The sequence below is a fragment of the Neodiprion pinetum genome, chromosome 4, assembly GCF_021155775.2.
Source record: "Neodiprion pinetum isolate iyNeoPine1 chromosome 4, iyNeoPine1.2, whole genome shotgun sequence".
Lineage (NCBI taxonomy): Eukaryota > Metazoa > Arthropoda > Insecta > Hymenoptera > Diprionidae > Neodiprion > Neodiprion pinetum.
Window position 1 is genome coordinate 40420202 of NC_060235.2, and position 12426 is coordinate 40432627.

At 39.5% G+C, this 12426-nt stretch overlaps 1 protein-coding gene across 6 annotated transcripts in view; it reads right to left on the minus strand.

Moving 5' to 3' along the window:
• The window catches only part of LOC124217434 (growth factor receptor-bound protein 14), a 299568-nt gene that overhangs the window by 25812 nt on the left and 261330 nt on the right, over nt 1-12426 (minus strand). The gene's annotated exons all lie outside the window — the stretch shown is intronic.

A 12426-nucleotide genomic window follows, 5' to 3' on the forward strand; every position in this document is an offset into this window, starting at 1 on the left:
GTTTCGCATATTGGAAGGAGGCTGTTCGACGGAGACGGATATCGAGATCACTCTGGCCTGACGTTACTTTTGATCAAATCCTTTCGTTGTGTCCGCCAAGTTGCCGCTGATGTTGAGACGATTCCAACGAGCCCTAGCAAAGCGATTTTGGACCACTCAGTCCCGAGATATTGAAGTTTGAAGTTCAACGTTAGCGCGAGTCGCCTGAAGCTTGAGCAACGCGGTCGCGCGCTAATCGCGCATCTCGCGGTACCGTCGAGTTTCAAATCAAGATATCTTGGGACTGGCTGGACGAAAATCGACCGGTCAAGGCTCGTTGGATTCGTCTTGACTTCGGCGATAATCAGGTCGATGAAAGACCGTCGAAATCGGTTTATCAGACTTCGAAAATTGCTCGGAAAATTTTGTTTTGCGATAAAAAGCGGTGAAAGATTAATTTCTCTGACTAAAGAAAAGTTAACTGATTTGTACATGTTTCGGTCATGGAAAATAACGAAACTGAATGTAATTCGCCAAGATAAAAATCGATGAATTTCGTTATACCATCGATCGAGAAACCGTTACGACCTGGCGAGAAAAGAGAGGGGAGAAAAAAAAACTGCAATGAATACGGCGAAACTGGCGAGATAAGTTCACTTCCAAATTCACTGCATGATCGCGTTAATGAGCCTAGCGCACGCTGTGTGCGCATAGCACAGGAAACGGAATTGAGTTACGTAATTTTGCTCGCAGGTTAGTTCTGGGCGCACACAGAGGTTATTTTTTTTTTCCCCCATCCGTTTTTCAGCCAGCAGAACCGCTGCATCAGAACAAAAGTCGGTCGGTCACCGCATCAAGCGTACACAGGAAGTACGTTTGTACCTACCAACCAACAAAGCTCTGGTATATATATCATGCAGGGAAGTGAGCCAGCAGCCATTGTATACCGAGATACAGGCAAGTATCAAATTCCGTGCCCCTTGATAGCTTTTGAACGGAGGCTTTCGAGGTCTGCCCAGCAACGAATCGACGGTTTCAGGCTCGTTTGGGCAGCGAGTGGGCACGTGCTACAATTAAATATCGATTTCCAAAAACTGGGGACTGTATTCAACAATTCGCGGTTGTTACCATTTTCTATGTCCATCGTTGGTGGTTACATGGAACACAATCTGCTTCGCGTTCGATTTGCGTACTTAGAGACAAGGCTGAAGCTAGCAGCCAGAGTCAGCAGCCAAACGTTCGAATGTTCGTTCGAATAAGATAGTGAAGTCCCAAAATGTAAAGTTTGTGAGATACCTCGAACCCCCAATACGTCCATAGAATTACAAGTATAAGATTGAACTGCGTTTCTCTATTTCCAAAAAGCTTAACACGTTTGGCCGCTAGTTTCAGCTTCGTAACTGAGAGTAGTTTCATCTTTACCCGAGGCATTTGCAATTTTGGCAGGCATAAGAAGACGACGTGAAAAAGATGAGTTGAAGATAATTAATCCCGAAAGTATACGGAGAAAAAATTCACGTGGAGAAGCCCGCATTTCAACCGATTGCGCAACTTTTACGGGCCGGGCTGTTTGCACTCTTGTAAAGCATAAGCTAATGCATGCGTGCATAATCTCGCATGCACATGTGTGTGTGTGTGTGTCTAAGTTTCACGGAAGGAATGTACGAGATAATGTACATATGTGGTTATAATCATGTATGTACAATGTGATCAGTAGCAAGCGACAAGCGACACGTGGATACCAGAGTGTTGGTGACCTTGGACTTGGAAGTCAGCGATGCATGGACGATTCGATACATGACAGAAGCTGCGAAGACGCTGGATATACGCATGGCACGAATCTTCGTGCATGCCACGAATGGATGATGATGCATTTTGCGTAGGAAGGTGCGCAAATCTTACACAATGCCGCTCTTAGAACACTGGTGGTTATAAAAAAAAAATAAAAATTTAAATCTCCAGTGAAACGCGGTACTCTGGTTAAGGTCAACGATGGTTGCACGAGGCCGTGACGCGTTGATTCGCGGTCATAACTCGTTGAGAGCAATGCGGTAGTGGACACACAAGCCTTGAGAAGGAAGGCGACAGCCGATCATAACGCTTCACTCATTACAGCGTCTAGACTTGATGAGCGATAGAACCGATGCTAGGGATGACTGGCACCGAGCGACCTTAACGTAGGATTACATAATTCGTTGCATGATAATTGAACTCAAGGGAGAAAAAAAAAAAAAAACACTTGAAAGAAACGAAAAAAAAAAAAAAAAAAAACGGAATGTCAAGACCGCGGGAAGTATCGCTGAATTTGTAACTGGAAGACCGACTGTCGCTATACCATTATTACTTGTACTATAAAACTAGGATAAAGATTTTTTTTTTACTCTGACGATCGTTGCGACGAAACGGAGGCTTGACTGAAAAAAGGGGGGGGGGAAAAAGAAGACAGCGGATAAAAATAAATTGCCAAAAACTGTGCGTAACACCGCAAAAGCAGGTTTCTCGGTGATTAAATCAGCTGCAGCAACCGCAGCCTGACTAGAAACGAGTGTAAAATGAGAGAGAGAGAGAAAAAAACAAAGGAAACAAATAAAAAGGCCGCGAACACGGCACAACAAAAAAGTATCCGGTGCAGACGAAATTATCGACGGGAAAAAAACGAGAAAAACAAAAAAAAAGTTCTACCGCGTTGAAACAAGTAGGGACGGAGAAGAGAAAAAAAAACAAAAAAAACCAACGAACGCGAGAGATAAACCCGTTCAAATAAAAAGATGTTACCGCGAAAGGAGGATCGAAGCGGGCGTAAAGCGAGAGAAAAAAAAAACATTAATAAATAAATTTAAAAAAATAAAATAAAATAAAAGAATAAAAATAAGTACGAAGGAAAAAGAACAGAAACGGAAAGTAGCCAACGGTATGACGTCGCGGGCCGGGCTGAGCGTGCATCGAGGACGGGGGGACGAGGAAAGGGGTGAAGGGAGAGACTCGTTCAATGTCAAGGTTAACCCAACGCATGCGCACGACGAGTTGGGAGAGGTTATGGGGTAGGGGAGGAAGCGAAAAGACTAGAAGGAAGCGAAGCTGGCCGCCTAGCGTCACTCTTAACCACCTCCCCCCCCCCCCCCCCAGCCGCCTCACCTGCCCCTTCTTCGCCCTCCGCGATGCGATGCGACGCGATGCGTTGCGTTGGGTTGGGTTGCGTCAGCCTTGGCACTAAAGCGCATGCCGCCTGCAGTGGTGGGGAACAGGTTGGCTGACTAGCAACGGTGTTTCCCTACTATCGCGTTGCGCCGTCGTCTGGACTGCTGGGTCTCCCCCCCCCCCCTCCCCCGACCGCCGACCTAGCCTAGTCGACCCCACCACCTCTACTCCCACGTCGCTACGTCGCTACGTGCATCTAGTGCATCTGGTATGTCACATCGTGCTGCGTGCATTCGTATACGTAGAAGTGCCAGCGGCTGGCGGATCGGGTTGGCTGGTGGCTGGTGCGGCTGGCGTCACGCGACGGGGGCGACGCAACAGCTTTTGATTGTAGATGGCGCGTCGTTATACCGATGCACGGGAGCTTGCAGCGCTCCTATCGCTTAGCTGCATTGATTCATTGCCGGACAGCAACGCTGGCGCATTCGGGAGACTCGGTGTTTAGGGTCTCGCCGAGAGTAGTTAAATACGAATTTCACGATGCTCGGATATTTAACGGAACGGAATCATTACGTAAATGAGGTTTTCAAAAAGCGCGGCTGGAGCTGATACGGGCTTTAGAATTCCCATCGTCATTTATACGGAGGAAATTATTTTTTAAATTCATTTAATTGTCGTCTAACCGTCTGGTTCACTTCATTAGTTTCTATGGCCTTTAATTCTTCTGGTGGTCACCTCTGACCCCCTTCTTGCCTTTTATCTATGGTTAGGTTTAGGTTTAGGTTTTAATTTTCAATTTCTATAACTACCAAGCCTGTTCGATGGCTATTCCTGTACTACCTGTAAGTGAGCCTTGCCCGCGTTTAAGTTAATAAATAAATAAATAAATAAATATATAAATAAATTTACAATCGTGTGAAAACCACGTTGTTTTATATTAACAAAACGTAGGTACAGAAATTTCATCTATTTTACTAATTTTCCATCGAAAAATTGTCCGATTTTGGTAAAGAAAACTGCTTATTTTATTGGTGAGTCAACCCTCTACGATTCGTCTGAGGCGGATTTTTTTTCTTCGAGCTCGTCTATTGGTTGAACAAAAAGGAATTCGGTGTTCTAATTCACAATTTTTACAATTCACATACGACAAATTTATGATTCAGCAATAAATATACTATACCTTAATTATTCCATACGAAAAAATCTAACACGGACGTTTTTAGAGAATTGATTATATCGAATAACGAAATGAGATTCTTTTGCTCGTTCAATTGCAACGCATTCCGTCGTATTTTTTATTCCCACAATTCCTGATTCCCTTTTCTCGGCTTTCGTTTCTATTTTACCGTCAATACGATCATAATCGAAGAGTACGCACGCATACATCGCTCGTAGATAAAGGGTATAAATAAAATTAAGGAAGACGATAAAAAAAAAAAAGTGGGAAAAGATAAATCGTGAAGCAGCGTCGAGACGTTAATTTTGAACTAAGAATAAATTGGCGTCTGAAATCATTCGAACCCCGCATCGAATTTTTGTAAATCACGCAAACGACGCGTACAATAAATAACATATGGAAAGAAGAGACGTAAAACTTAAGCGGCACGATTGCTTTTCTCTCTCTCTCGTGGCTTAAATGTCCACCGGCTGCAGCTGCACGTGTAGGCAGCAGAATAATCCTGAAAGTCACCTTGCATTCGACTTTGATGAGTGAGTAAACGTGCATGTGTAACGCTGCACTGCACCTACGTACATCAGTAGAATAGAGTTGAGCCGAGGAGTGTAATTTTATACCTTGCACCGAGTCACCAATCCTCCGTTCTGGTATTATGCAGTTTCCTCACGGCACGCCGGTGTTAATGCATCTCGCGTGTTGGTGCACCGTGATACGGTATCACACGTGCATACATACATATATACACGTGTATATATACACGTATGCACACACGTATATGTATACCAAAGAACTGAACTACATATGTAGCACCATCAGGAGGACTCCATCCGGCCGGCATCTTGCATCGTTAATTGCGCCGGAAAATTTTCCGTCTATAATCATCGTCTTCGCATCTCTTCTTCTTATTCTCCTCAGTTCTTTTTTTTTTTTTTTTTGTCTTCCTTCCTTATTCCTTTCTTATTTTTTATACAAATACCAAACAGGACGCCGGAATGAATCGATTGTCTCAGCGTCGAGTTTCCCTCATTCATTTTTTTTTTTTTTCTTTCTCATCACACTCTTGTTATTTGCTGTATTTTTTGACCTCCAAAGCTCCGCTCGGGATTTAGTTGCATCGTGATCGAATTATATCACACACACACACACACATATATATATATTTAACATGTATAAATACTTGACGTATATTGTATTTTCTCTATTTCTTTTTTCTTGTTTTTCATATTTAATTCGTATTTAATTTTTTTCCTTTCTTTTCTCTTCTCTTCCTCAGATGCCTGCAGAAGTTCTCACCGCATCATCATCCCCCCCCCCCCCCCCCCCCCCCCCCCCCCCTCCCAAGAGAGTTTTATGGCGGACGGGAATGTAGGCGAACCGGGCAGGCAGGTGTAGGGATTTGGTCAAGGGTCAAGGAAGGGCCGATGAAATCCACCGAAAGGAGCCCAGTCGAGCTTAAAATGTTCTTTGATCGAGTAGGATGAGAGGCAGTTAAGCCCCTTCTTGATTCAGCCAGAGCCTGTCGCTACTTTTATACGGTGAAACTTCCACTCGTAGCGTTTATATCGTCAGACATTGAAAATGTGAAAATCCACTTCACATCGGAGCCGAACTTATTTCCCATTTTTATTATTGATATCTCGTTCCGATCTCGCTTCGTAAAAAATTACAAGCCTCGCTCGGAGATGTGAGTTTTCTTTCGTCGCTTGGTGTATTTCACAGGGAATAGAGATGAAAAAAAAAAAAAAAAAAAACGCAGCCAAAGAAAAAAAAATAGCAAATAGACACTTAATAAATTTGTCTACTGCTTATGTACTGCCGTTTATTTGTAAAATTTCTAATATATATTGTTAATTAGATACGTTATACTGAAAGAAAGGGAATCGATCAATTATTTGGATAAAAGGAGTAAGATTTTTTTTTTTTTTTTTCTTTTTGTTCTTTCTTGAGTGTACTTGAACGCCGTTTGACTTTCATCGAACCAGTGAATTTTGCTTATTGAGAAATTGAATATTCCGACTTGCACGGGGTCAAACTCCAATATATACATAAGCTTCGAAATAAATTTCAATCAATTAGAATGAAAACTGTGGGTAATTATTACACCGAGCGGCTGTATAACTTGTCGAAAAAGAGAAGAAAAGAGAAGAAGAAAAAAAAAAAAAGAGTAGAATATAAATTGAGTATTCGGCTGACGCGACACACGGTTCGAAAATCACCAACGGACTCCGATCGTTTCCCCTTGATCAGCGAGAATGTTTAATTTTGTGAATTTTCAATTATTCACCTTCCATTCCGGAATATTTCGGCAAATCTAAATTCCGATTCGAATCGATATTGAATTGCATGCACTTGATTCGACCGACCTCATCCTTTTCATCCTTTTCCTGTTTCTTCACTTACTTATTTACGTATCGAGTCCTCACTCGACTGGAGTAGGTACACGTAATAATATCATCATAATATCCCGTGGGAAAAATGAATCGCCGCACCGATTGATCAGCCCTTTTCAATCGTTCCAAACTCGACACACACGCACGCACTCATATAAAAACATAGTGATTAGCTAACGGTCGAAAGGTTTAACGCGCATGCGTTAAAATTATACACTGATTGTGACAGGAATTTTCAGTTCCGGTTACAGCTCAGTCCTTGACTATTTTCACTTTTTACCACGATCGAAAAATATAGTTCTAGGTACAAAATGAAAATCAGTTTTCTAGCCGTTACCGGAAAGTCTAGTATCCGTTACTATCCTTTCTCGTTACGATCACTGTTGCTATATTTTCTTGCAACTGTTGCGAAAATTTAACGCTTGTGCGACGATAAATCGACGTTGAAGCCTTATTTAACTAAAAAATCAGAGTAAACCTCAGAAATTGATTTTGCGTTGCAATAACCAAAAAAGGATCGACGATAGCGCAAAATGTTTACGCGTTTCAAGTTTTACTCAACTTTTTCTAGTTACTGTTCCAAATGAAATTCTTCTCAGTGTAGAGCAAAAGCATTTGTTTTTGTCAGGTTAACCAACCGTCGTGAGTTCGTACGTCAGATTGCCGCGATGTATGTAGTACATAACCTGAGAAAATTTTCGTCAGTTGAAAACAGTTGAGGTTACGTATACACACATCGCGGCGAGTTGTCACGTGAACTTCCAACGGTTGGTCAACCTGACAATACAACACTGCTTTTCCTCTAGAATTCTAGCGCATGCGCGTTAAACCATACGGCCGTTACGACTAATCACTCTGTACACAAACACACACATAGAGGCAGGCAAATTCATAATATGGATACATGCAGTTAAAGACGATAATTAATATAACGCGGCGGAAAATTTTCGGTTGAAACGCGCCGGTTTATCCGCGCCCATCTTCCGCAGCTCCAGTATATACATGTATATACATAACATACGTAAGTATAACAAGATGAAAATCCGTGTATACTAATGTACCTAAGTTTAATATATAAACTCGACTGCACGTATATATGTACATATATATAGTTCAGGCGACAAACGAAGAGAACGTGTATGTATGTTGACGTTAAAACGGTTCGGAGGGATTGCACAAAGACGCGCGTGTGTGATTACAGAGGCATTTTCAGAGGGGAGCCGGTAGACTGGTGGGTCGATAGTTCTGGCCTGGCGTAGCAACAGCCGGGGCACACTTTTTTACTCAGCTGCAGGTGTACGTATGTACGTATATACGTATATGCGCTAGGGTATACATACCGTATGTGTATAACGTGTATATATGTAGATAACCACCATCCGCCTAGATACACACACACACATGTAACGCAACTTGTAAGCCAAACTATGTTATAGGTATAATCTCCCACCCCCACCCTCGGCGACCTCCTCTTCAAGCGTCTCTCACGGACTCAGGAGAGACAGACACAGACGACGTGACGCCCCGATGTATATATATATATATATATATATAATTATAAATATATACATATATTTATTTATATATATATATGCATACCCATACGCATAAGTATATAAATATATCACATAACATGTACCTGGATACGTACGAGTTTCAAGACGCGTCGCGATCCTCGCGAGGGGTTTTAATTGTTATCATTATCATTATTATTATTATTATTATTATTATTATTGTTGTTGTTGTTGTTATAATTATTATTAAAAACCTTGAAATATTCCCAGTTGTTGTAAAAAATGTGTTGACGGTGTATCCAAAATTCCCTCCTTAGAATTGCGTGAGTTTTTTTCCAACATTTTTTGTTTTATATAGGTACGTTTCTTTTTGTAATTTTTTTTTTTTTTTCTTCATTTTACTTCACCAATTAACGATAAATGAGTGTATGATTCTGGATTTATATGTATAGAAGAATAAAAGAATTCATTTTGTTGCCGGTATATATATATATAAGGGAAATATTTTACACGAGTTGGGTGTGTACCACCTGCTTATACAATACATTATTTTTGGATACCACAATTACTCCGGATACTATATTTTGGCTATCGCAATTGTTGCGATAATTCGTTGTTGGTTCGTTCAACTTATACGGGTATAACGTAAAAGCGATCTTTTCAAAGTCTTATTTAATTGAATAGTGGAAGAACAATTTATAAAGACGAGAGAAGAAAAAAAAAAAAAAAATTAAAGTACCCACAGCAAACTGTGCGGAAGGGGGAGAGAGAAAAGCATTCGATAAGAATACAAACGTTCTGATTTAACGTAACGTTATCTCGGATATAATTTTTATCAGATCCAATGAAGAGATCTTGAATTCGAATCGTTCGATATAAAATGACGGTAGCGTAACAAGGTTGATTTTCACACTGCATCACGTGTTGACAAGCACGAATTTCCACGAATTCAATGACGCGATGATATATACATATACATATATGGGACATTCCATGACATGTCGGTCAAGATTCTACCTCGATGTCTCAGATTGGCTTTATAAATTTTTGTATGAAAGTACGTGACAAAAAACGCAATCGCAATTCCTCCAGAATATTTTTAAACCAGCGTATCTGAAGTGTGGTTTAAAAACTGGCAAAGAATCCGTCAATTTCTAAGATATGAAAAAATTCAAAAAAAATCTTATAAAATGTAAATAAATTTTGACACCTATTAAAAGATGGAGGTTTCATAACTTCTAAAGGTAAGCAACAAAGATGATTTAAAAAAATTTATATAATAATAGTTATTAATTATTGGATTGAATTTTTCACACTAGAATGAACATAAAAGCTCATTGTAACACGGGCCAAAAAATATCTATTCAGAGAGACATTATAATGAGCTTTCACATTAATTTTTATGTCAAAAATGCAATCCAATAATAACGAAATTTTTTTTCTTTCATTTTTCACATTTATCTTTTGAAGTTTCAAAATCTCTATCTTCTCGAAGGTAAAAAAAATTTTGTTCATTTTTTATAATATTTTTCTGATTTTTTTTCAGATCTTAGAACGTGGTTTATTTATTTATTTTTTTTTTTTTTTTTCAAGTTTTGAAATCATATATCAGATAAGCTGGGTCGAAAGAATGTGAAAAAAATCGCGATCGCGTTTTTCGCCGTGTAGTTTCGTACAAAAAATTGTAAAGCCGATCTGGGACATCAACGTAGAATCTTGATCGAGATATCATGGAATACCCCATATACTCGTACATATATATATATACATATATACAGGTGCATGCCTCGTTACGGTTGATAACGTTAAATGCCGAGGAGGATGATCAATATTGCATATCTGTTTTCAAGAGGCGATCTGTCCGGAACGATCGAGGAGTTCTGATCGCATGCGGGTATCGATAACAGCTGAGCACATATCAAGATTTTATACCGACTTGCGAACACGCCACGTGACCTAAGACACGATGACACATTGGCAAACACCCGAGCGTCGACGATTATGTATTATATAAATATAATAAATATAATAAATAATAAAATAAAATAAATAAATGACGAGAAGCAAAAAAAAAAAAAATATGTATATAACGATAATATACCGAGGAATGATTGAGTGAGAGAATGATAAAATAGAAAGTAAAAATAAAATCGTACTAGATGTATCGTCGGTCAATCTTCAGCGTGTTGTGTTCAGTTTTGAAAATTTAAAATTATAACACGCCCGAACCACACGAGGACAAGATCAAGCTTTTACACTTTACTTTGGTGGTTGGATCTTTGTATTATTTCATTATTATTTACTTCTTTCTTTTCTCTAATTAATCGGAGAAGCGAAAATTGACAATGAAAATGACGCGCCACATCAAAGTGACACGGCTTTCGAGGCATCTGACTGAGTATTATAGTAAATCTGTGCAGGGTTAGTTAGAACGGAGCAGCCGTGAGACTGGGAGAAGAAATCCCCGGAGATTATCGGACATGCGGGTCTTCCTCGTGTTAAAAGGCGAGCACCTCGCGTCCCTCGGGCTTTTCCAAAGTCGTTCGATATATCCGTATGGAAATTGGCCTTTCTTTTTTTTTTTTTTTTATTTTTTTATTTTTTTTTGCCAATCAGTCGGCACGATACTTTACGACGAGAAGAAGTACGACGGTATAATAGCGGTAAAAAGATTGCTCGATCCGATCTAGAAATTGGAAAATTTTTACAACTCAATTCAGAAGACGTTTGAACGATTGATAAAATTTTTTAAAATATCTTTCATCGCTTTCAACGTTGATTTTAGGTTAAAAAGTTAAAGTAAATACAAACGTTTTTTTTTTTTTTTTAGATAGATACAATCAAGATTCGACAAGCGAAACTGAAATTAGTCATCCTGGATTTTTAATTAAAACATGGATATCCATGAATTCACTTCAGGCAATTGTTTGGATAATATCTATTCACGAAGAAAGATGAACAAAAATTCATCGAAATTAGACAAACGAAGCGGACCTGGCATTATTTAGATGAGCCAAGTAATACGAGTGTGACCTTTTAAAAATTGCCAACAACTAAAGTTGATTTACTTCAATTTGGAAATTTGAATTATTTTATTTTTTTTTTTATAATGAGAGCAGATTCTTGTAATAAAAGCCTGATGATATATTCAACTCCAGTTTCACCTTTCAAACCTTGATTTCATCATTTCTCGATTCAACTAATTTTCACACCAAATTCCATAGATTTTGAACGGAGAAATATCTCCTATAACAGCAGTAGAACTGATTGTGAGTTTAGAATTCTTGACTCGTTAGCAAAAATTGAAATTATTCAAAATATAGAAATCAAGGACGGCGATAAAGGAATTTAAAAAATTAACGAAAGTAGAAAAAAAATTCCCAACATTCAATTCTACGGTTGTTTTTCGGAGCTGGGTTGAAGTTCCGAATTTGAAAAGATTCCAAATTACTTGGTCGGAAACCCGACGGCTCAAAGTTCCGGAATGAAAGATATCGAAAATTCAAGTTACGATAGAGCAAAATTCCAAAAAATAAAGTTTTGACGGAGTAAAAATCAGAAAATTAAAATACACCCACACAGCGTATGTTTACTCGACGAGCGGGTGTAAAAAGTCAGAAAAACCGAAAATCAGAATGACCAGGAATTCCGAAGGCAAAAAATATCGATAATCCAAAACAAAGAGAGATCAAAGTGGCAAAAATTTCACCCAGCCAGAAATTCACATAACCGAAAATCTTCGATCATTCGGAATTTCGATGTTTCAGTTTTTTTTAAATTTCCTCATTTTCACACTTTCGGAACTTTGACTTTGGAAATTTGGCGCTTTCGTTACTTTAACGACTCGAAATTTCAACCTCGCCTCTGATTATCGTTCCGTTTTTGAGAAACTTGCAAAGCGGAAAATAAATTCCGTAGACGACGGTTTTGGCCTGATATAAAGGAATAATTTTTTTCCCCAAGGCGATGCTCGATCACCGGCATAAGGTTAATCATCATCGTCTCGGTTGTCGCCTCGCCGCAGGCAGCGCCGTACAATAAAATCGGTGCTTGATACCCGAGACTCTGAATCTATGCCTGCGAGAACCGATGTCGTGCGACTTGCGAGTGTGATTCGCAACCGGATACGCGGATTAACTAGGGATAAATATATATACATGTTGTACAGGCGTTGATCAGCGTCGTTAGAGGGAGGGTACGAAAGTCAGGGTATCAAGAGCGTGACGCG